At 40.4% G+C, this 22,099-nt stretch overlaps 1 long non-coding RNA gene across 1 annotated transcript in view; it reads right to left on the reverse strand.

Annotated features, from left to right (window-relative positions):
- Positions 1-649: 649 nt before the first annotated feature.
- Positions 650-22,099, reverse strand: part of LOC108704787 — an 88,925-nt gene continuing 67,475 nt past the window's right edge. Inside the window, exons 2-3 of the long non-coding RNA XR_005961572.1 lie at positions 15,246-15,366; positions 650-878 (exon numbers count right to left, since the gene is read on the reverse strand). This is a non-coding gene — a long non-coding RNA (uncharacterized LOC108704787). The remainder of the gene's footprint in view (positions 879-15,245; positions 15,367-22,099) is intronic.

Consider the following 22,099-nt stretch of genomic DNA (forward strand, 5'->3'; position numbering starts at 1 on the left):
TCAAACTGGAGGCTCTGGCCGGACTAGATATAGACCCAGTTAATGGCTCCACTGATTTCTTTGACTGACAATTTAATGACAGTTAATTAGTGATGACCAAATTACTGGATATTGAAACATTTTTAGTAGGATATAACTGCATTCAACCACAAGAGCATTCAGTTAATCTGTACACAAAATATAATACTTTGTATGTTTACAGATTATATATTACCGCTTGTAAGAACTGAACAATACACCAAATGAATAAAAAAAAATTCCTGCATTAGAAAATAAAGGCTTGAGAGAAACAGAAAAATACCATAAATCCTATACATACCGGCAAGACCAAAGTGCTTTGATTTGTCTATGCTCTCCTCTAGTCTGTCCACTTTTATTTTGAGAATAAGGACATGGACCATATTCTTCAAAGGTTCAGCAAAACAATTAATTTAACCACTTTTGGCCCTTTGGGTGCTTCAATAGTGATGGGCGAATTTATTCGGCAGGCGGACATTCGCTGCGAATTTCCGAATATCGCAGCCGGCGAAAATTCTAGGAGCCCATTGACTTTAATGGGCATCAGAATTGTCGCCAGCATTGGAATTGTCGCCGGTGTAGAAAATATTTGGACGCCGGCGACAAAATTCGCTTTCGGGAAACGGGAGAAGTTCGCCCATCACTGTGCTTCAATAGTCATCAAAGCTGTTTGGTAAAAGTGACAGTGAAATGCTGTTCCTATATTAACATATCCAGGAAATACTGTATGTCACACCAATGTTTCATAAGTTGCTTTACGTTTTTTGCTGCCTGTTCTTCTTCTACACCATCCCCAATTACAACATATACTACTTTTCTGCCAAACCTTTGTATTATTCGTTCAAAGCAACTTTCTTTTCCTGGAAGATAAATGAGACCAGAATTCAGAGGCAAGTTACCTGCTTAGCAGTATGCTCCTCATCTTGGGCATCTCCAATCACAACATAAGTTACATAAGCCAAATCTTGTACCTATTCGCTGAAAACAGATTTCTTTGCCTGAAAAGCAATGCACTGCTTATTCTTGGGCCAGCTTATCTTAAAAAGATACTTGGGGGGTGGGGGTCTGTGGTTTCCATAGTTTGCTGCTCAGCTTAGATGGGCAACAGAGGTATAATATGCTATATATAATATGCGGCGAAATTTTTTTGCCGCGCGTCTTTTTATTTTGACTCACAATGCAATACAAGTCTATGGGCGTAATTTTTTCAGCGAAACAAGGCGAAAAAAATTCACCCATCCCTAACTACTGCCATCTTTAAACTCACCACTTTCTGAATAGTTATTACACTGGTCTTTTTGGATTTAGGGCTGTATTTGAGATTGAACATTTGTTTAGGCCCCCTTTAGCTCATAACCCGTCTACAGATATATGAACATTCATAGTATTAAAAATACCTAGGGCAGCAAAAAAGTATTTACCACAATTCTTCACCGTAATTAATCTTCAGGCTGGCTTGCAGGGTTATCTAGAAATGTAAAAGGGCATTCTGCTCCTGTGCCCCCTAATAAATATGCTTGGCCTGGGTTATTAGGACATTATATCCAATGCATGCATATATGGCTGTAAACGTTTTTCTGTGACATTTTAATGAAAAAAAACTGGGAGACATACTCATATATGTTATAAAAAGCAATATTGCATTTTTGTAACAATACCACACACATTGTGACTGCAGACCTAAATGGTCAGGCGACACCAAAACAGCAAAATGAGTCTGTAAAGGCCCTGTACAGGACCTAAACTAATTTTGGCTTGATCAGCTGGTCAGACTACCTCATCAATCAAACTGCACAGCTTCACTCCAGCCCACTGTGATCTAATAGCTGCCTCAAGGGTCAAATGCTTTGGGTGAGCCCCAGCGCCGGGCCAACCCGGGCATGCGCCCTAGGCTGCCTGGCCCGGCATAACGCCCACAGACGCGCATGCGCATAAGTACCGAAAGTGCGCATGCGCAGAAATACCGGATGCTCGCATGCGACAAGAAACTGAATGTGCGCATGCGCGAAAAGCCAACGCAGGTATGCGCAAAAATAAGAAGCCGAAAAGAGCAATGCACATGTGCTAAAAAGCACACACACACCTGATTTATCTGCAAGTACGGACCGGACTAGGGGGTGGGAGAAGCAGAGAAGGCACGTGCCTGGCGCCCCCCAGCTTTGCGCCTTAGGCACGTGCCTACTCTGCCTACCCCTAGTTCCGGCCCTGGTGAGCCCTATCAAACATATCTACCAGACTCTAACCCGCCCTTACTCAACCCGCACCTGCCCGAGCACGGACTTCCTGTTTCCATTTATAGACCCACGCCGCCCCGACAAGGGTTATGAAGCAAGCGTCTATAAAATAGTTTCTTTGTCTGAGATACTGTATCTTGCAATACAAAAAGTCAGCATTAAATTGAATGGCATAATCTAGAAAATAGGGGCATTTTATTATGCTGTGAAACAAAATTCACTGAAAAACTGTGTGAAAAGCTGTGTAAACCCATTTATTACACGTTAAAGCCTGGCAAGCTAACATAACATATTGCATTTCCCCAGCAGAGTGTAGCATTTATGTATAATAAAGCCCTGATTCGTTAAGTCCCATCAATTGCCCATTTTTATTCATGTGAGCAGGAAAGGCACCAGCATGTAGCATAAACATATAATAAGATTTTTTAAAACGAAATAATGCCCTTACAATTAGTTAAAATAATATGTACACGTTACAAAATCTTTTTGGCAGCAGTGGCGTATGGAATGGTGCAACATATCTCTGGCTGACAACATGTCTCCAACTCTGGTGTTTTCTGAACAAGAATGCCAGCTGTAAATATATATTACTTTATTTTATGATCCTTTAATACTTTTTAGGCAACTTTTGGGATGAGTGCCTATTCTGTTAAAAAATTGCAAGTAATTACTTAATATTAAGGTTATTGAAGGTTATTGATTCCAGAACCGACAGTGCTCCTTAAGTAAATAAGTGAATGGCTTCATGAATTATATTGTATGTTTAATGGTTTAACATCTGTTGATTAATGTTAATGGTCTGTAAGTAAAGGGAGTCATTTATACAGTTTTTTTCTGCCATGAGACTCTACAGCAAACACAGCAGCCATTATAGATACACAAAGTATGCTGGGACACAGGAGAGTAAAGGAACAGTTCAGTCTAAAATTAATAACTGGGTAAATAGATAGATATAAAGGTGATAGTTAGCCAAAAATTTAATCTATTGAAGCTAGAGTGAACAGATGAACCCAACTTCCTGCTTTTCAGCTCTCTAAGTTAAGCTGGCCATACATGCAAAGATTTGATCGTACGAATTGAGGATTCGTACGATTTTCAGACCGTGTGTGGAGAGTCCCAATATTTTTCGTAAGGCGGAGATTGGTCGTTTGGTCGATCGGACAGGTTAAAAGATTTCTGTTGGCTGCGGGTAATATCTCTTGCCGATCGTACGATTTTCAGTGGGATTTTCAGTTGGTCGGACATAACTTTCATAAGATTGCTGTCAGGGGCAGAACATCGGTTGATCTGTTCTTTTGTACTTTATTTGATCGGAATGGTTAGTGGCAGGTCGGGAGACGGGGAAGTCCGATCGTACTATGATGCGTACGATCGGATCTTTGCGTCTATGGCCAGCTTTAGTCAGTGACTTTAACCCTTTCACTGCCAGCCGTTTTGTCCTAAATGCGAACATCTACTGCCAAGCAGTTTTTAGACATTTTGTACTTTCACTTTAAGGACCTTTCCTGGGGGGGGGTCTTTTAGTTTACCCAGGAAAACAATATATTGTTTTTTTCAGGACAACCATGACCTTTCAAAATATGCTAGAATTTAGAACAGTTTTATGCCTAATATGTATAGGTTTACCTAAGCACGTGGCATATAGGGGCCCCAAAATGAAGACCCCCTCCATATGGTCTATCATTTCAGGTACTGCAAAATCATCACATTTACATAGTTTGGGGGGGCAAAGGTAGTAAAAAGTATGTTTAACTCAGAAAACCCTATATTTTCGGAAAGTACATATCCCTCCGAATCCAAATTGGGTATGCATGTCTTTCTACTCCAAAGCACCAAGCCGCAACCCTTTCCTAAATTTGGTGATTTTGATGACATTTACAAAAATCACCTCAAAATTTCCAACCTACAGCATCGCATTTCCTACACACTTTTAGGTGTCAAGACAAATCACCACAAATATGAGCAGTTTTATTCCTAATATGTGTAGATTTACCTAAGCACGTGGCATATAGGGGCCCCGAAATGAAGACCCCCCCATATGGTCGGTCATTTCAGGTACTGCAAAATCAACACATTTACGAAGTTTTGGGGGGGCAAAGGTAGAAAAAAAAAGTTCATTCACTCCAGAAAACCATACATTTTCGGAAAGTACACATTCCCCCGAATCCAAATTGGGTATACATTAGGGATGGGTGAATTTGACGTGTTTCATCAAAAATTCGCATGCCGCTATAAAAGTCTATGGGCGTCATTTCCTCGGCAAAACAAGGATGAAAAAATTCGCCCATCCCTAGTATACACCAAGCCACAAACCTTTCCTAAATTTGCCGATAAAGGCAGTGGTTTTTACATTTCTGAAAATCACCTAAAAATATTGCAGTTGGCCACATTTATCTCACCTAATTTCTTACATACAGTTGTAAAACACCCTAAATATTGATGCCAAGGGTCTACGGAACATTTTGATGTCCAATATGCATAGATATATCAAAGCAGCTGGCATGTGCAGACCCCAACTAAAAATAGTGCATATGAATTTTCTCTGCTGCCGAATCGCCTTTTGTGAAGAAAGACCCTACTGTGTATTATCTGCCACAAGACCCTCCTAACAGCAGAAAGACCCCCCAAAACCATATATTTTTGGAAAGTACACATTCTGACGAATCCAAAATAGGTAATTTTGTTTTTATACTCCAGACTACCATACTGCAAAGCTACGCTAAATGCAGCGGTTTTTATGACATTTCTGAAAATCGCCTAAAAATATTGCAATCACTTCACATTTATTTCACCCAATTTCTTACATAAAATTGTAAAACACCCAAAATATTGACGCCAAGTGTATACTGAACAGTTTGATACACAATATGCATAGATTTACCAAAATATGTGGTATTTACGCACCCCAAATGAAAAAACGTGCTCATTAATATTCACGCTGGCCAACTCAGCTACTGAAAACAGCCCGGCTGTGCATTATGTGCTGTAAGACCCCCAAACTGTAAAAAGACCAGCAGTAAACCATATATTTTTGGAAAGAACATATTCTGACAGATCAAACAAAGTAACATCTTTCTTGGTATCTTTCTATACCAAAGCACCAAACAGCAAAACTATACTAAAGATACATAAGAAACAATAATGCAGGGATAAAATTGCAATTAAACCACAAAAAATGTGTAAATCATTGAAGTAACAAAATAACTGATCCAACAGTGTAATTAGTGGCCAAAATAGATTATCCAATAGTCTCAGTGCCAGAATAAACAGTTTTTAGGGGTAAAAAACACAAAATGAAAAAGTAAAAAACAAAACCTCTTTCTGAGTTTTTTGTGTATACATGTGTGTACACTTCTAAAATATGTGTGACAATGTGTATATAAGTCTATATAACTGTATTTTAGTGTATAGGTCTGCCAAAAAAAAAAAAGCATCTTTACTAAAATGATTCTGTCACGAGCGGCACCCAGAATCCAGAACTAATCCTAGGCTCCCTGGTCTCTTGCTTCCGCCTTTAACAGCCGCCTTTCACCTCGGAAGGAGCCGTCGGTAATTGAGAGGAGCCAAGCTAAGGGTTCTGGATGAGCAGAGGGGCCTGATCATTAAACAAAAAGTCTTTGGGCAGAAGATCACAATTCAAGGAATAGACGTAAAGCATTGTCAAACAGGCCGGGTCGGTGAGGGCAGAATTCAAGCAAAGTCAGACAGGCAAGGGTCAAAGCCGGGAGTACAATCAGAATGGTCCAGACAGGCATGGGTCGGAATACGGATATCAGAATAGTCGGTTTACCAGGCAGAGGTCGGGATCACAGAAATCAGAACACAGGATTATTCAGGATAGCACCCAGGAACTCTGACAAGATGAACCCAACAACGGGCATTTGATATTTTTTGTGGATAACCATACTGGGTCTTCTACCCGATACTTGGGTGCCTCCCTACAAATCAGCTGCTTTCTTTTGAGCAACCGTAGCTGCAGAAAGAGAATCATGTACCCCAGACCAGATTTTGGCAAACTGCTTAACAGAAGAATTGACAGAAGGTACAGAGGATAAGGAACCAGAAAAAGAAAAAGCTTTCAGATGTAACCCATTAACAATAAAAAATGGAGATTGACCAGTGTAAGCATGAGATTCATTATTATAAGCAAATTCTGCCCAAGGTAATAGCTCAGCACATGAGGATTGGTTGTCAGAAACATAGCACCTTAAGAATTTCTCAAGGGATTGATTCACCCTCTCAGTCTGACCATTGGTTTAAGGGTGATAAGCGGTAGAAAATGACAACTCAATCCTAACCAAAGAGCAGAATCTCAGAATTTAGAAACAAATTGTACCCCTCTGTCAGAGATAATATTGACTAGAAAACCATGTAATTTGAAAATATTAGAAATAAATAACTCAGCCAAAGTCTTAGCAGATGGGAGGTGTGGGAGGGGAATAAAATGACTCATCTTGCTGAATCTATCCACCACTACCCAAATTACCGTCTTCCCTTGAGATGGAGGGAGGTCAACTACAATGGGGGTCAGATAGGATCTGTGCAGTCACTGGGACTGAATGCTGTGTTATACAGATAGCTAGAATCTCAGCTGCCATAAAGCAGGACAGAACTGCTGCTTACAATGGGGATCAGATAGGATCAGATCAGATAGGCTATAGCCTATGTTAGCCTATTCATTAACCCGCCCCTGTAATGCCAGCATCTATTGAGTGGATTAACAGTATAACTGTAACATACTATGATCTTTTATGAATAGTGAAACATTGTGCTTTACACATTGCCAGTGTCTATTGAGTGGATAGAGACAAACATTGTGCAGGTCCATGTCTTTCCCCTTCCCCCTCGAGTGTCAGCAGACACTGGCAATGTGTAAGGCACAATGGTTTCACAATGGAATAGAACCAAAGCTAATTAGCATTTGAAAATACAAGGATAAGTCGAGCATTCACACATCATTGGCACCACTAAAATGTGCCATAAAGCAGGACAGGACTGCTGCTTACAATGGGGATCAGACAGGATCTGTGCAGCCACTGGGACTGAATGCTCTGTTATACAGATAGCTAGAAACTCAGCTGCCATAAAGCAGGACAGGACTGTTGCTTACAATGGGGATCAGACAGGATCTGTGCAGCCACTGGGACTGAATGCTCTGTTATACAGATAGCTAGAAACTCAGCTGCCATAAAGCAGGGCAGGATTGCTGCTTACAATGGGGATCAGATATGATCTGTGCAGCCACTGGGCCTGAATGCTCTGTCATACAGATAGCTAGAAACTCAGCTGCCATAAAGCAGGACATGACTGCTGCTTACAATGGGGATCAGATAGGATCAGATCAGATAGGCTATAGCCTATGTTAGCCTATTCATTAACCCGCCCCTGTAATGCCAGCATCTATTGAGTGGATTAACAGTATAACTGTAACATACTATGATCTTTTATGAATAGTGAAACATTGTGCTTTACACATTGCCAGTGTCTATTGAGTGGATAGAGACAAACATTGTGCAGGTCCATGTCTTTCCCCTTCCCCCTCGAGTGTCAGCAGACACTGGCAATGTGTAAGGCACAATGGTTTAGCTCAGTGCTGTAAATTAAAAAAAAAAAGAGTTTAAACAAAAAATGCACTATCAGGTCTCAAACCTACAGTATGATGTTACGTTTGTAAAACTAGATGTCTAACTGCTATGCAACAGCTACATGGAGGCAGATGGGAAACATAGAGAGACCAGGGGACAGATGTAATATCTAGCTTATTGGGACACATGGGATGAAGTAAATATTGGGGAGGCAGAGGGACAGGGCAGAAAAGTAAAAATCGAGAGAGGGACACAGAGGTAATATAAAAATTGGTCTGAGAGAGGAACACAGGGCTAAAGTAAAAATTAGGATGAAAGGGGATTCAAACCTATGACCTTCCATTATCAAAACCAATTCCCTAACCACTACACTACAATAGGACTACAGCTCTATGTGTATGCTGGAAGATACATGGAGTAATATGAAAAATAGAGAGCCATGGGACAGATGTAATGGGCTGATAGGGACACAAGAGATGAAGTAAATATCGGGGAGACAGAGCAGATAATGGACTGAGAGTGACAGAGGGGATAAAGTAAAATCAGGGAGACAGAGGGTGAAAGTAAAAATAGGTCTGAGAGGGGATTTGAACCTATAACCTTCCATTATCTAATCTGTTTCCCTAACCACTATACTACAATAGGGATACAGCTCAGTCTGTAAACTGGAAGATACACGGAGGACGATGAAGAAATAGAAACCATGTGAGAGATGTAAAATCGGACTGACAGGGACACATGGAATGAAGTAAAAATAGGGGAAACAAAGGGGCAGAGCTAAAGGGCAGATGAAAAAACGAGCTGAGAGATGGACACATGGAATAATGTGAGACACTGGGCAAAGAAAATTCAGGGAGAGGAAGAAAGACATGAAGGTGGCTGAGAGAAAAAGAAAAAAGTCAGTGAGTATGACATATAAATCGTTTCAGTTCTTAGTATAAATTAGAGGGGGAGTAAGTTACATATAATGGGGATTGAACACTAAACTCCTTGGTCCAAAATGAAGCGCTTAATCCGTTAGGCCACCACTTGAAAAGCTTAAACATCGTTTCTACATTGCCTTGTGTTTGGCGGCCTCTAGTGGCAGAAACTGGTAATACATGCCTGTAAATGCACTAAACCCGACTAGGCTTCGTGACACATCGCGCTTGCTGCAGCTTATCTAGCGTTATAGCGCGATAAATGTACAAAACAGAGTGACTCCATCTGTATGAAATTTCATAGACAGATGGGACCAGGGTTTGTCAGGAATAGGCAATGGCCTTAGTAATCGCTGCAACAGGTTTCTAGAAGATTTCGACCTCTGACAGACAGGACAAGAATTAACAAAATTTTTTACATCCTGTTTAAGTGAAGGCCACCACACATTACAAGACAATAACATAGAATTCTTAGCGATACCAGGATGTCCCGCCATTTTAGAATTGTGAGCTTCACTAAGAACCTGCTCCCTTAAATCCTCAGGCACAAATAACTTCCCAGGAGGCGTATCTACAGGGGCACGGGTCTGTGCCTGAGATAAAAGTGTGGCAATATCTGACCCCAAAACCGCCACAATCAACTCACTGGGTATGATAGGAACACACTCTAAAGATTCAGACACGCTTGACTCAAAACTCCTAGAGAGTGCATCAGCCGTAGTATTTTTGGAACCAGGCCTGTAAGTACGAGAAAAATTAAACAGAGTAAAAAATAGAGCCCATCTAGCCTGCCTAAGATTCAACCGCTTAGCAGACTCGATATACAATAGATTTTTGTGGTCAGTATAGACCGATATGGTATGTTTAGCCCCCTCCAACAGGTGTCTCCATTCCTCAAAGGCCCATTTAATAGCCAACAATTCTCTGTTACCAATGTCATAATTGGCTTCAGCAGATGAGAATTTTTTTAGAGAAAAATGCACATGGGTGCACTGCCTCTGCCCAACCTCTGAGGCATCAGCCTCTACAATAAAAGGTAAAGTTGTATCAGGGTGGCGAAGAATAGGGGCAGATACAAATTCCCTTTTCAGGAATTCAGAAGCTTGAATAACCTCGGAGGCCAATACTTGGATCAGCACCCTTCTTGGTCAGATTGGAATGATTGGAAATACCACCAAAGAAAAGTTTAATAAATTGATGATAATTTGCAAAACCTAAAAACCTTTGGATTGCACATAACGAAAGAGGCTGAGCCCAGTCCAGAAGAAAAAAAATAGAATATCGACAAGATAGACCAATACGTATAACCCAAGTAAGTCCTGGAAAATGTCATTGACAAATTCTTGAAACACTGCGGGAACATTACACAGGCCAAATGGCATGACCAAATATTTGTAGTGGCTGTCTCTGGTATTAAAGATAGTTTTCCACTCATCCCCTTCCCTGATACGATTGAGGTTATATGCACCTCTAAGATCAAGTTTAGTATAGATGGTAGCATTCCTAACCTGATCGAATAACTCAGAAATTAGCGGAAGGGGATAGCGGTTTTTGATTTTTTTAAGGCCTCTATATATGGGTGAAGACCTCCATCTTTTTTGCCCACAAAAAAAAACCCAGCACCTGCAGGGGAATTAGAGGGCTTAATAAAACCTCTTTCAAGATTTTCTTTGATATAATCTTTCATTGCCTGGGCTTCGGGCAATGAAAGAGGATAAGTTTTCCCTCTGGGGGGAGTAGACCCAGGCATGAGGTCAATTAGGCAGTCATAATGGCTATGTGGGGGTAGTGTTTCAGGGGCTTTTTTAGAGAACACATCAGAGAATTCTGCATAAGCCGCGGGTTAACCCTCTAAGGATGTGACTGCCACCATTTGAGGAACATTTAGACAAGAACCAATATCCTTAAATAATAATATAACATTTCAGACCCCACTGAAGAATTTTTCCAGTTATACATCTATGGGGGTTGTGTACCTGTAACCACGGTAACCCTAAAATTTGAGGAGAAGATGAAGAACCTTCAATAACATGGAAGGATAACTCCTCAGAATGCAAGTTGTCATGGTTAATGCCACGGATCTTTCGGTTACCAAACCTGACCCAAAAGGGTTTTTGTCAGTGGCCAAGATTCTCAAGGGAGGAATAATGGAAGGCAGCATCCAAAAAATTCCCCCGCCGCCCCAGAATCCAAAAAAGCAGAAACCTTAACGGAACCAGTAGACCAGGTTAAAATAACAGGTACCATGATCCTAGAGGAAAATTGGAGAGAGGAAACTTCTCAACCCAAACGGAGCTCCCCTTTTCCGTTTAGGCTTTGAAGTTTCCCGGCTTCTTAGGACACTGGTTAAGAAAATGACCCTTATCCCCACAATAAATACACAGACCCTGAGACCGCCTGCGGGCCTTTTCCTCAGGAGTTAGATGAGTGATACCCAATTGCATGGGTTCCTCCTGAGGCAGAGGCTTAACATAAGTATACCCAGTTGGAAAAGAAGTACCCTTTTCAGCCCTTCTCTCCCTTTGTCTTCTAACAACTTGGATGGCTAAAGACATTAGATCATCCAAATTAGCAGATAGAGGGTAATTTACTAGACTGTCTTTTACAGCCTTGGAAAGCCCTAACCGGAATTGGCTACGAAGAGCCATATTGTTCCAACCATTCTCTACAGACCACCGGCGGAACTCAGTGCAATACTCCTCTACGGCTCTTTTTCCCTGGCGTAATTTACAAATCGCTGTATCGGCTGAAGAGGCACAATCCATGTCGTCAATTGAAGAAGGTTTCTAGGGAAAAATGGGCAGGATTAGAGGGGGATAACCTTAGTGCCCATATTTGAGGGCGCCCTGTAATAGGGTCATTACAAATCTCACTTTTTCCTCTCCAGTAGCAAAGGAGTGAGGGAAAAAGCTAAGGTATAATTTACATGCTTCCTGAGAGACATAGAATTTTGTCCTATCCCCACTAAATTTATTGGAGAAGGAAATTTTTGGCTCGTGGGATTTATAGCTGTTACCCATTGTTGCAGAAGGACCCTCTTGAGCGGCAGAAGGACTCGGCATCTGTTGCGTAGCGTCCAATCTGCGAGACAGGTTATGCAGACCGTGAACCAGGTAATCTTACTTCCACTCTTGGTCCTCCAAGTGCTGCAGAAGGGAGGTGAGGAGCGCTTCAGTGGTGGGAGGAGCAGAGGCAGTGTGACCTTCGGTGTCCATGGGCCCGTTGTACTGTCACGATCGGCACCCAGAATCCAGAACCAATGCTAGGCTCCCTGGTCTCGGCTCTTGCTTCCGCCATTAATAGCCGCCTTTTACCTTGAGAGGTTGCAGTCGGCTAATTGGATGCCGCCAGGTCTTAATAAGAGAGGAGCCAAGCTAAGGGTTCTGGATGAGCAGAGGGGCACGATCGTTAAACAAAAAGTCTTTGAGCAGAAAATCATAATTCAAGGAATAGACGTAAAGCGTAGTCAAACAGGCCGGGTCAGTGTGGGCAGAATTCAATCGAAGTCAGACAGGGAAGGGTCAAAGAAGGGAGTACAATCAGAATGGTCCAGAAAGGCACGGGCCGGAAATCGGATATCAGAATAGTCGGTTTACCAGGCAGAGGTCGGGATCACAGAAATCAGGAAAAGTCAGGCAGGCAGGGTCAAAACAGGAATCAGAACACAGGATTATTCAGGATAGCACCCAGGAACTCTCACAAGATGAACCTAACAACTGGCAATTAGTTTGAATGTAAGGCCCCTTTAAATACCTTTGAATTTGCACCATTGCGTGCTGACGTCATCACGCCAGCGCCAATGCACCTATAAAAAGGGGAAGTGCACACTGTGTGTGCCATAGGAAAGGCCACTAGGAAGAAGCAGTGTGGCAGGCGTCCCCACCGAAGATTCGTCGGGCGTCCCAGCTGGCCCACTAGACCACCAGGGTGAGTGTTCCTCACAGATTCTGTAAGAGTGTATAATGTATGTAATCGTGTATAGGTAGGTAAATAGAGGCCACTTACTGTTCCTGGAGCAGGAGGGATGATCTGATGGTTGGAGGAGTCCTGGAGCATTATGTCTGCAAACCTCTGTAAGCAGGAAGTGTGTGGGCAGGCCTAGATGAAGAAGGAAGCCAGGCAGTGCAGCAGATGTGTGATTCGTGCGATCGTCACCATCTGCTGCTTCTAAGTCGGTACTGCGACAATCCTGTTGCAGGACCAACATGACAGTCCCCCAGCCTCGTTGCCCAGGGGGCCGTCAGTGCTGCCTACTCTCTGCAGAGGCGGCTAAAGCCACTGATGCAGAGAGAACAGTGGATTTCTGCGAGAACATACATTGAACGTTCTTGGCAGTTAAAGCCCCTGCCTGCCATCAGATATGCCATACGTGCTTGGAAGGCAAAGGGTTAAGGGGGGGCCACATGGGATATAACTGTTCACTGAGTTTGCAATTAATCCTTAGCATACAGCTAAGATTCAAAAACAAACAGTTATGACTCCTGTGCTCCCTCCCCAAGTCACTATTTGGTTACTGCCTGGTAAACCAAGTGGAAACCAAGAGAGCTGCAAAGCAAGAAGTAGTGTTCTGGCTATTATTTTACTCATCCAATCACTTCAGCCTTTATAGATTACATTTTTGGCTAACTATATTGAAAACATTTATTATTTTTCACAGCCTATCTTTTTACCCAGTTTTTTATACTTTAAACAATCCCTTTAAGTAACATGTCCAGTATCACAAGGAGTTGCCACAGGAAATCAAAGCAGTGTCTCTAGAAAGGAAAGCCCTGGAGCTATAAGAGCAGGGGCTGCATGACAAAGGATCCAAATGACCAGCAGGCAAATTATACTGGTCTAGGATAGAGATTCTGTATCTTTATACAGTATAAATGTGAGAGTCTGCATTGTATTAATTTATGTTAAATTAATGTCAAATGCTTGATACAAGGAATGTTTCCAATTGCCATTAGGGTCAGGAAGGAATTTTTTCCCTCTTGAAGCATAATTGGCACTGGCTTCAGGCTGGGTTTTTTGCCTTCTTCTGGACCAAAGCAGTGCACATATGATATTATAGTTTAAGTTCTATTTGTCACAGCAGCATTAGGACCTTGCCAGAGTACTGCACAGGTAAGTTTAGAAGAGGGAGAAAGGAGGTTCTCTCCAGTGACTGCATGGTGGGTTGATTGATACAGACGCTACTACTGCTCATGCTAGGTGACAGCCTACTTGGATTTCCTATCATCGACACACTGCAGATTCAGGACCGGCAGCAGAGCTGCTGATCTTCTCTCATGTTGGAGGCAGAGCATAGTAGTGATCTCTTGTTAAATTCTGGCTTTACAATATTGCCTTGGCTTAGGCTGGCAAGGTCCTATTTATTTGATAAAATGTGAATCAATGACGTGGCCTTTTTACACCTATCTCTGTCTCCTGGTTTCATTAAGGTATTTAATAATGGGGTTCAGTGGGATGGCTCAAGGCGAAGGGTCACTTAACCTCTAGTACCCATCCTCCCTGCAAGTCACATGTGGATCCTCTTCAAAAAAGTATTATTCTTTTAAAGGGATGTGTTCCTTTGTTTACTGTGGTGCTCTTTATGACTGTAGCATGCTACACTATATACAGTATGCTTCCTTTTTTTCATCCTTGAGTAACATTAGACGCTGGTGCCTCTGATTATTAAACCTTATTTTCAATCTTTAAGGATTTTTTTTTTTAAGTCTTGTAAATTAGCATTTCCAACAATTATCAAGGTGCCTGAATATCTGAATATAATAAACAGTACTACTATATTTTTAATAGATAGGGTTATTGATGTAGAACAGTATTCATAAATCAATTAGAAATTGTAAAGTGTCCATATAAAATGACTTTTTTAGTTATGCCTATGTTATAAACAATAGTTGCTATTAAACATGATCATGGAGCTATTTTTTTAAATCGAACAACATTATGGGGCCCATTTACTCAGCTCGAGTGAAGGAATAGAGGGAAAAAAACTTCGAATTTCGAATGTTTTTTTTGGCTACTTCGACCATCGAATGGGCTACTTCGACCTTCGACTCGAACGTTTCGATATTAAAAATCGTTTGACTATTCGACCATTCGATAGTCGAAGTACTGTCTCTTTAAAAAAAAACTTCAACCCCCTAGTTCACCACCTAAAACCTACCAAAGTCAATGTTAGCCTATGGAGAAGGTCCCCGTAGGCTTTGCTATCTTTTTGGTCGAAGAAAAATCGTTCGATCGATGGATTAAAATCCTTCAAAACGATATTCGAAGTCGAAGGATTCCAATTCGGCAGTCGAATATTGAGGGTTAATTAACCCTCGATATTCGACCTTAAGTAAATTTGCCCCTATATGTGACGATATGTTATTGCACCTAAAATGGAATGCACTGGACAACAGACAAAAAGAATATAATATTTGTATTATTACTCCATACTGTATATTTTTTTTACTTGGAGATAATGTGGTGTTGCAAAGAATATATGTTCTTCTTACCTACTTTAGTAGCACTGTATATATTCTCAATGGGAATACACCTCCTAAACTATATAGCAAAACCTTTGAAAGTGCTGGGATGAGCTGTGTAGTTGTAACCAAGACATTCATACTATTACTCCTGCAAAACAAAACAAAGATATCTAGCACTGCATAATAATTCATAGCAATGATATAATTTTGCTTTTACAGTAAATCAAATATTACATTTAAAATTATGATATTTAGAATGCACAACTCTTGTATTAAAGGAGAAGAAAAATCTGCTTGCACTTTGGGGTGCCAAATGTTAGGCACCCCAAAGTGATTGTATTGACTTACCTGAAACCCCAGGCCGGTGCTCCTACCAGGGTTTTTCTAGCAAGCTTTTGGAACGGTCCTCTTCCGGCGTTTTCTTTCTTCAAATTTCCCCGGGCAAACGCATGCGCAGTAGAACGAAATATACTTGTTAGTTTGGCTTTTCGTTCTACTGTGCATGCTCAACCGAGTGAAGAAAGAAGAAGCAGGAAAAAGATCTCCCTGTGGTGCTCACTGGTATAACCCCGGGCCGGTGCAGTTTTCTGTCTAAAGGAGCACTGGCCCAGGGTTTCAGGTAATTCAATACAATCACTTGGGGGTGCCTAACATTTGGCACCCCCAAGTGCAAACAAACTTTCCTTCTCCTTTAATTCAGATCAGCCAGATCTTAGCAGGGGCAGTCCAGTCTAAAACTGTAATGGTATTCATAAATGCTTGGGATAAATATAGTACTGCCAGTGGTATAGCAGAAAACCATATATGGTCTGAGACATTATAGTCGAAGAGCAGCCTTAATGGACAAAGGCCTTCTAACATCAATCACATTCAAAATCAAAATCATATGTTATTTGTGCTAAGTTTCATATTACAAATATTCTTATAAAATGCTGTAAGTTTTTTGAAATGACAATAAACAAATACAATTTGGCCATGTTTATATTCCTGATGGGTGAATCTGACCTGTTTCACTTCGCCAAAAATTTGCCTAACAACGAAAAATTTGACAAATACATTGAAGTCAATGGGAGACAAATTGTTTTGACATGCAACAATTTTTTTCACTCATCTGCGTCTATAGGCATCTTTTTCGCAGTGATACCTGGCTAAAGATTTTGCTTATCAATATTTATAATGGTTTTACCATTAAAAGTAACATATTTATATATTTAACAGTATGCATTCTATACTTCTGAGATCTACTTAAAGTACAATCAGATGTGACAAGGAGGCAGTGGAGGAAGAGGCAAACTTCCAGCTACAGAGACCCATGTACTCAGTATTGAGGGAAACCCATTTCCAGAGATTTTCCCATCACATCCCAGAATTCACATCCATAAAAGAAGAGAATAAATCCCACAATCTACCAGGAGAAGAGGCACTGAAAGTAACAAAAGCTACACAATATCTAAGAGACTGTCATAGAGACTGAGAGAAACAGGACTTTCCCCTATTCTCATAAACTGCCCTCCCTAACCCCACCTATTTCACCCCCTACTTGCTTTGGCAATGCTAAATGTATTTGGCCTGCCAATAAAGCTCATTAGATTTCATTTGAACAGTAACCAGCATTGCTTAATAAAACCCTGTGTGGCAGAAAAGCTGACACATTACATGGTGTCTGTGGACATGCTGAAAAGAATTGACCTCAGTATGTGGCTTCAGACTAAAGTCGTGTTTGTAATCTTACCTCTCTCTAAGAATTTGGTACATAAGACTTAACACCTAATATATTCTTCACTGAAAATATGTTATAGGAGATTTACTTTACCTTCTTCCAATAGTTCACAAAACCCAAATTTTACCATTTATGACAGCACTCATTAGTAATGAAAAAGTAAGGAATATTTCCTGATGTTATAGCTGGGCTTTATATGCTAGATTTTGTGAGACGACTTCTATATCTTTTAATAAAACTGTGGGAAAAGGAGGTTCTCTAGTTTGCTACCTTAAATGGCAACCTTCTGGTGATGGGTCTAATGGACAGAGAGAATGCATTTTGTCACAGTGAAATACTAGTCTAATGCACTTTTTTGAAACTTAAAATTTAAATATTCTGTCTGCTATTATTTCAGTTTTTATATTAAAATATATAGGCACAAGCATACATAACCTCTTCGGCAAATCTTAGGGATATTCAAGCATGCTTCACTCTTTTACCCACCATGGTTATGCTCATATCTGTTTTACGTTAGTCACGCAAAAGGAATAAATAAAATATGAAAATAAGCCTTATGTGAGATTGTAATGGCATATTTAGTGATGAAATACAAGCTTACATTTAGACTTTGTGCTAATGAGCGATAGTGATTTAAGTGCATTCGAAAGCCAGGAGTCTGTCAAAACTTCATGGTCTGCTCGCAATTGAAGCCAGGCTTCTCTCTTAGCTGGGCCAAAAAGTCCTCCAGCACAAACAGACAGGGAAACATGCATTAAATGCCAATTTTGTGGAAATGTGAAATATTTTCTTACCTTGAATTTTCCAAAAAAAAAAAAAAAAATGAGCACTCAATAATTCGCTTCCTTAAAGACACTTTTGTTACCATATGTAATGGAGCATGGCACAGGGATCTTTTTGTGTACTGATTAAAGGCATGCCAGTTAGAAAAGCAAGAAAGAATTTGTTTTTTTTACTATTAATATTTTTAATTATGTTTAAACAAACAATCTCTATACATAATTACAAGTCATTTAAAAAGTGCTGCCTGCAGTAAAAATATTTTCAAGGTAATGAAGTCATTGAAATATTGATATATGATACATGGAGTTAAATAAAATAGATAATACATTTACAGAAATGGCCTTCGTTACGCTGTCACCAATAAAACCAGTCTAATGGTATTACTTACTGTACCCCAATTACTCATTATAGTCATTATCTAGGTTGTGAATTGGTTTTTGAGAGATTGAAAACATAACATATATTATAATTGCCTTTTCATGTGTCTCTCATTTAATAAAAAAAAACTAAATAAATAATGTTAGCTGGAATGCTAAATTATACATGCTGAGGCTACACCACTAAGTAGAAAGGAAAGAAAAACAACTAGTCAACCAGAACATTAATAATAGTATGACATGGGCAGTTTGCGGTTGTCTTACACTCAGGAAACTATTTGTGACTCTTTCTACACTGCTCATTTCTCGGTGAAAGCTTTGTCCAACTCACTATCATATGTTATACTTGAGAAATTAAGTTATATATAAATTAACTGTTCTTAGCTGGCCACCCAGTCTTTCCTTGGAGAAGGCTGCATGTTCTTTTTGCGCTCCAATAAAAGTACCACAAAAAGAGATCGACAGCAGTGCTGTACTCCAATAAAAATCAGTCTTTATTTGCTTGGCATAAAAAGATATACCAGGGCCCCAGTTTTTCCTTTTATGAGGAACAAATAAAAACTGTTTTTTATTGGAGTACAGCACTGCTGTCCATTTCTTTTTGTGGTACACATATGTTATATTTGCTTTCCCAGCTTACAGCACAAGCAACAATCAGATATAAGCAAAGCATGTAATTATCAATCCTACACAAAGGAAGCATTAGTGCTTCACATGTTTGCATGCAGCTGGACTACATTAGAGGATATTGTATGCAGAACCTTTCTTACCTTAGATCTTGACCATTATCATCCAAAGAAACATCATCCACATGGACCTGATCACACTCCTAGAATATCACCAGGCATTGCCATGTTGAAAATAATGTAATTATCAAGCTAATGGAAAATGCTGTGTAACAATTGTCCATTGCTGTATATTCTGATGGCTACATGACAGTCTCAAAGCATGCATAATTAAGTAATCACTGTGGCTGAAAAAAGACACATGTCCATCAAGTCCAAACTTTTAGTTTCCCCACATGAAGGTTTAACTAGGATCAATTTTGTGCAGAAGGGGAAAAAATCCATCCTGACATCAGTTCCTTGATCAACTCTATACTATGAATAGTAATAGCTGTAGCTATGTGCAGTATTTATTCACTAGCTAAAAAGCCATTTAACACTTTCTTGAAATAACCTAATATATCTGCCTTTACAACTGCTACACATAAGCCATCAAGACCGGCAATCAAAAGAATTATAATAATTATTACTTCCAGAAATTACTCCATAACACTGGGCCATTCACAAAAGACAAAAATAAAATGCTTTTCACAGACCTGGATGATATTTATTATTGATGTTTATTATTGATTTATAAAGTGAGACCAGATTTTGAAATAAACTGCTCTCCCAATTTTGGTAGCATAGAGATGCATCTTGATATATTCGAATGTTATTATTAACAAAGCTTCACTAATTATGAAACAAACCTATCTCTCACTAACAAACAGACCTGAAATTGTCCTAGTTAGAAATAGAGACTTTGTATGTATGTTACTAGGCAGTAGATGGCAGTGTTGGTTTAAATTAGCCTTTCTGCTGCTATTTTGTCCAATGAACTCAGAAAACATTGTTAAGGAGAAAGTGCACAATTGGTATAGAACTGGCTTGAAATAAAAAAACACAATTAAAAGCTAATGGAAAATGCTGTGTATCAATTGTCCATTGCTGTATTTTTTTTTTTACCCACAAATATTTAGTTGCTGTCAGCATGTGTAATGTCTTATAAATAACGGTGTTAAATGAAGTGATCGGGCAGCATTAAAGAAAAAACAAACCATTCACCATTTATTTTACACTGCTCTTAATACAGATGCTTCAGATCAGTGCTTCACAGCTTAACCATGCTTTTTTTCTGAAAAGTTTTGACTATAAATCTATTTTTGATTGGTTAACTTGAGCCATTAGGTGGCAGTGGCGGAACTACCGGGGGAGCAGGGGGTGCGAGCGGGCCAGGGCCTGCACTCCCTCAGGGCCCCCGGTAGACCGCGCGGCGCTGACAAATACGGCCAAATGCGGCCGTTCGGAGGGGGACGGGGCCCGGCCGTGCGTCACGCACCAGGGCCCGCCCCCCTCTAGTGACGCTTCTGTTAGGTGGCCTTTTCAGAAAACACTGAACAATAAATAAACAGACCTGCACAGCATGCTAAATAATTATTCTTCTGAGTGCATTCTTGGCCAGAACATTTAGTCATCTTAAAAAATTCTAAAGAAACTGAAAATTAGGATAAATTTCATGGACTTTGCAGTTCAATGGTTTTATATTTTTTATTAATAATTGTATATAATAATTGTATATATATATTCTGAACTGTATATATATATATATATATATATATATATATATATATATATATATATATATATATATATATAATCCCAGACAGGTCTCTGCACTCCTTTCCAGGCAATCAGGACTGGGATGCTGCAGCAGCGCTTCACATACATCAAATCCACAGTTGTAAGCAGCTCACACCGGAGTTTTTTTAAAAAAAATCTGTTTTGTTTTGTTATGATATATCTCTCTCTCTCTCTCTCTCTCTCTCTCTCTCTATCTATCTATATATATATATATGTAAGGGCCCCTACTGGGTAATCTGCCCTGCAGCTTTAAGGCCCCCACCTTTTTCTTAGAGTGATCTGCCAGGAGAGAATGACACTCCCCTGCTACACTGCTATATAGTGTGTGTAGGGAGTGGCCACTTCCTCTTTGGCCTGTGGATGGTGATCCAGCTGGGTGTGCTCAGGGGAGCCTGGGCACAGCTAGGCCCAGAAAGGCCCATGTGCTTTGGAAGAAGAAGTTGGGGACCAGGTAACCCCGTGAATGAGGAACAGATATACTAGGGCAGACTTTTCATAGTCTCTCTAGGAGAGAAAGGCAGATAGGATAGAGAGAAAGAGCAGCTGAAGCTCCAACAAGGATTTGCAGAAAGGGAGTAGCTTCCCAGAGGCTCTGTGTGTTGCCTCCAGTCAGGGACCTCAGTGAAGAGGGACTGTAGGGTAGAAGCTACTTGCCTGACAACTTCCAGGAGGGAAAGGTTGTACTGCATTTGCCTGTGTACTCTCTGTGTGAGCCTGCCTTGTTCTGTGTGAACTCTCAATATGCTGTTTTCCTCAAGCTCCTGCGTGAGTATTAAACCTGTGGTCATTTGCCCTTTTTGGCATAATAAACCGTTCCTGATTGTTAAGAACCTCCTGGCGCCCAAGTTGTTTTTGTGTGCACAGTAGCCTGGGGGGGGGGATGTAGTTGCACTACATCATAGAGGGAACACTTCCACTTAGCGAAGGCCCTGCCCTGGGTGTAAGTCGCGTGTAACCCATGCTCTAGTGTTCTAGCTGGTGAATTAACCCCGAGTGGCCCAAATAGGTGTTACACATATATATATATATATATATATATATATATATATCAAATTGGCAAATAAACCGCACAACCAGGTCTTGCATAGAGTGTAAAATTCACAAACTTATTTTATTATCGACGTTTCGGCTCCAAACTTAAGCCGTCTTCAGGAGGTGAAAACTACACACTTTACACACATATTTAAAGGCTAAAATGGCGCCAACATACAAGTGATGACGTCATCACACCGCTGTGTTCTCATTGGTGATTGTGAATTAACGTGTATGACCCCAAACCAGCTGGGTTTAAACAATAATGTTGTTACAATATACAGTTAAGTCTATTTAAAGACTTCATATATCACTATGCTGCAAATATAAACCATCGTGATGTTAGTGTATCATCGTTCTGTGATCCAGTGTTAATGTGCCCAATGAAAGACAAAGAAAAAAACCTAGTATAGCGCACATCTGGTGTGCTATATTACCTATTGCCCCAGAGGAATGTCAACAACGTAAGTATCTACCTTATCGCCGTCATTGTAGAACACATGCCACCGATTGTTTGCACAAGTAAGCGTACAGCTTCATCAAGGGGGAGTTTCTCCTCTGTCG

The sequence above is a fragment of the Xenopus laevis genome, chromosome 5S (genome assembly GCF_017654675.1).
Source record: "Xenopus laevis strain J_2021 chromosome 5S, Xenopus_laevis_v10.1, whole genome shotgun sequence".
Classification (NCBI taxonomy): domain Eukaryota; kingdom Metazoa; phylum Chordata; class Amphibia; order Anura; family Pipidae; genus Xenopus; species Xenopus laevis.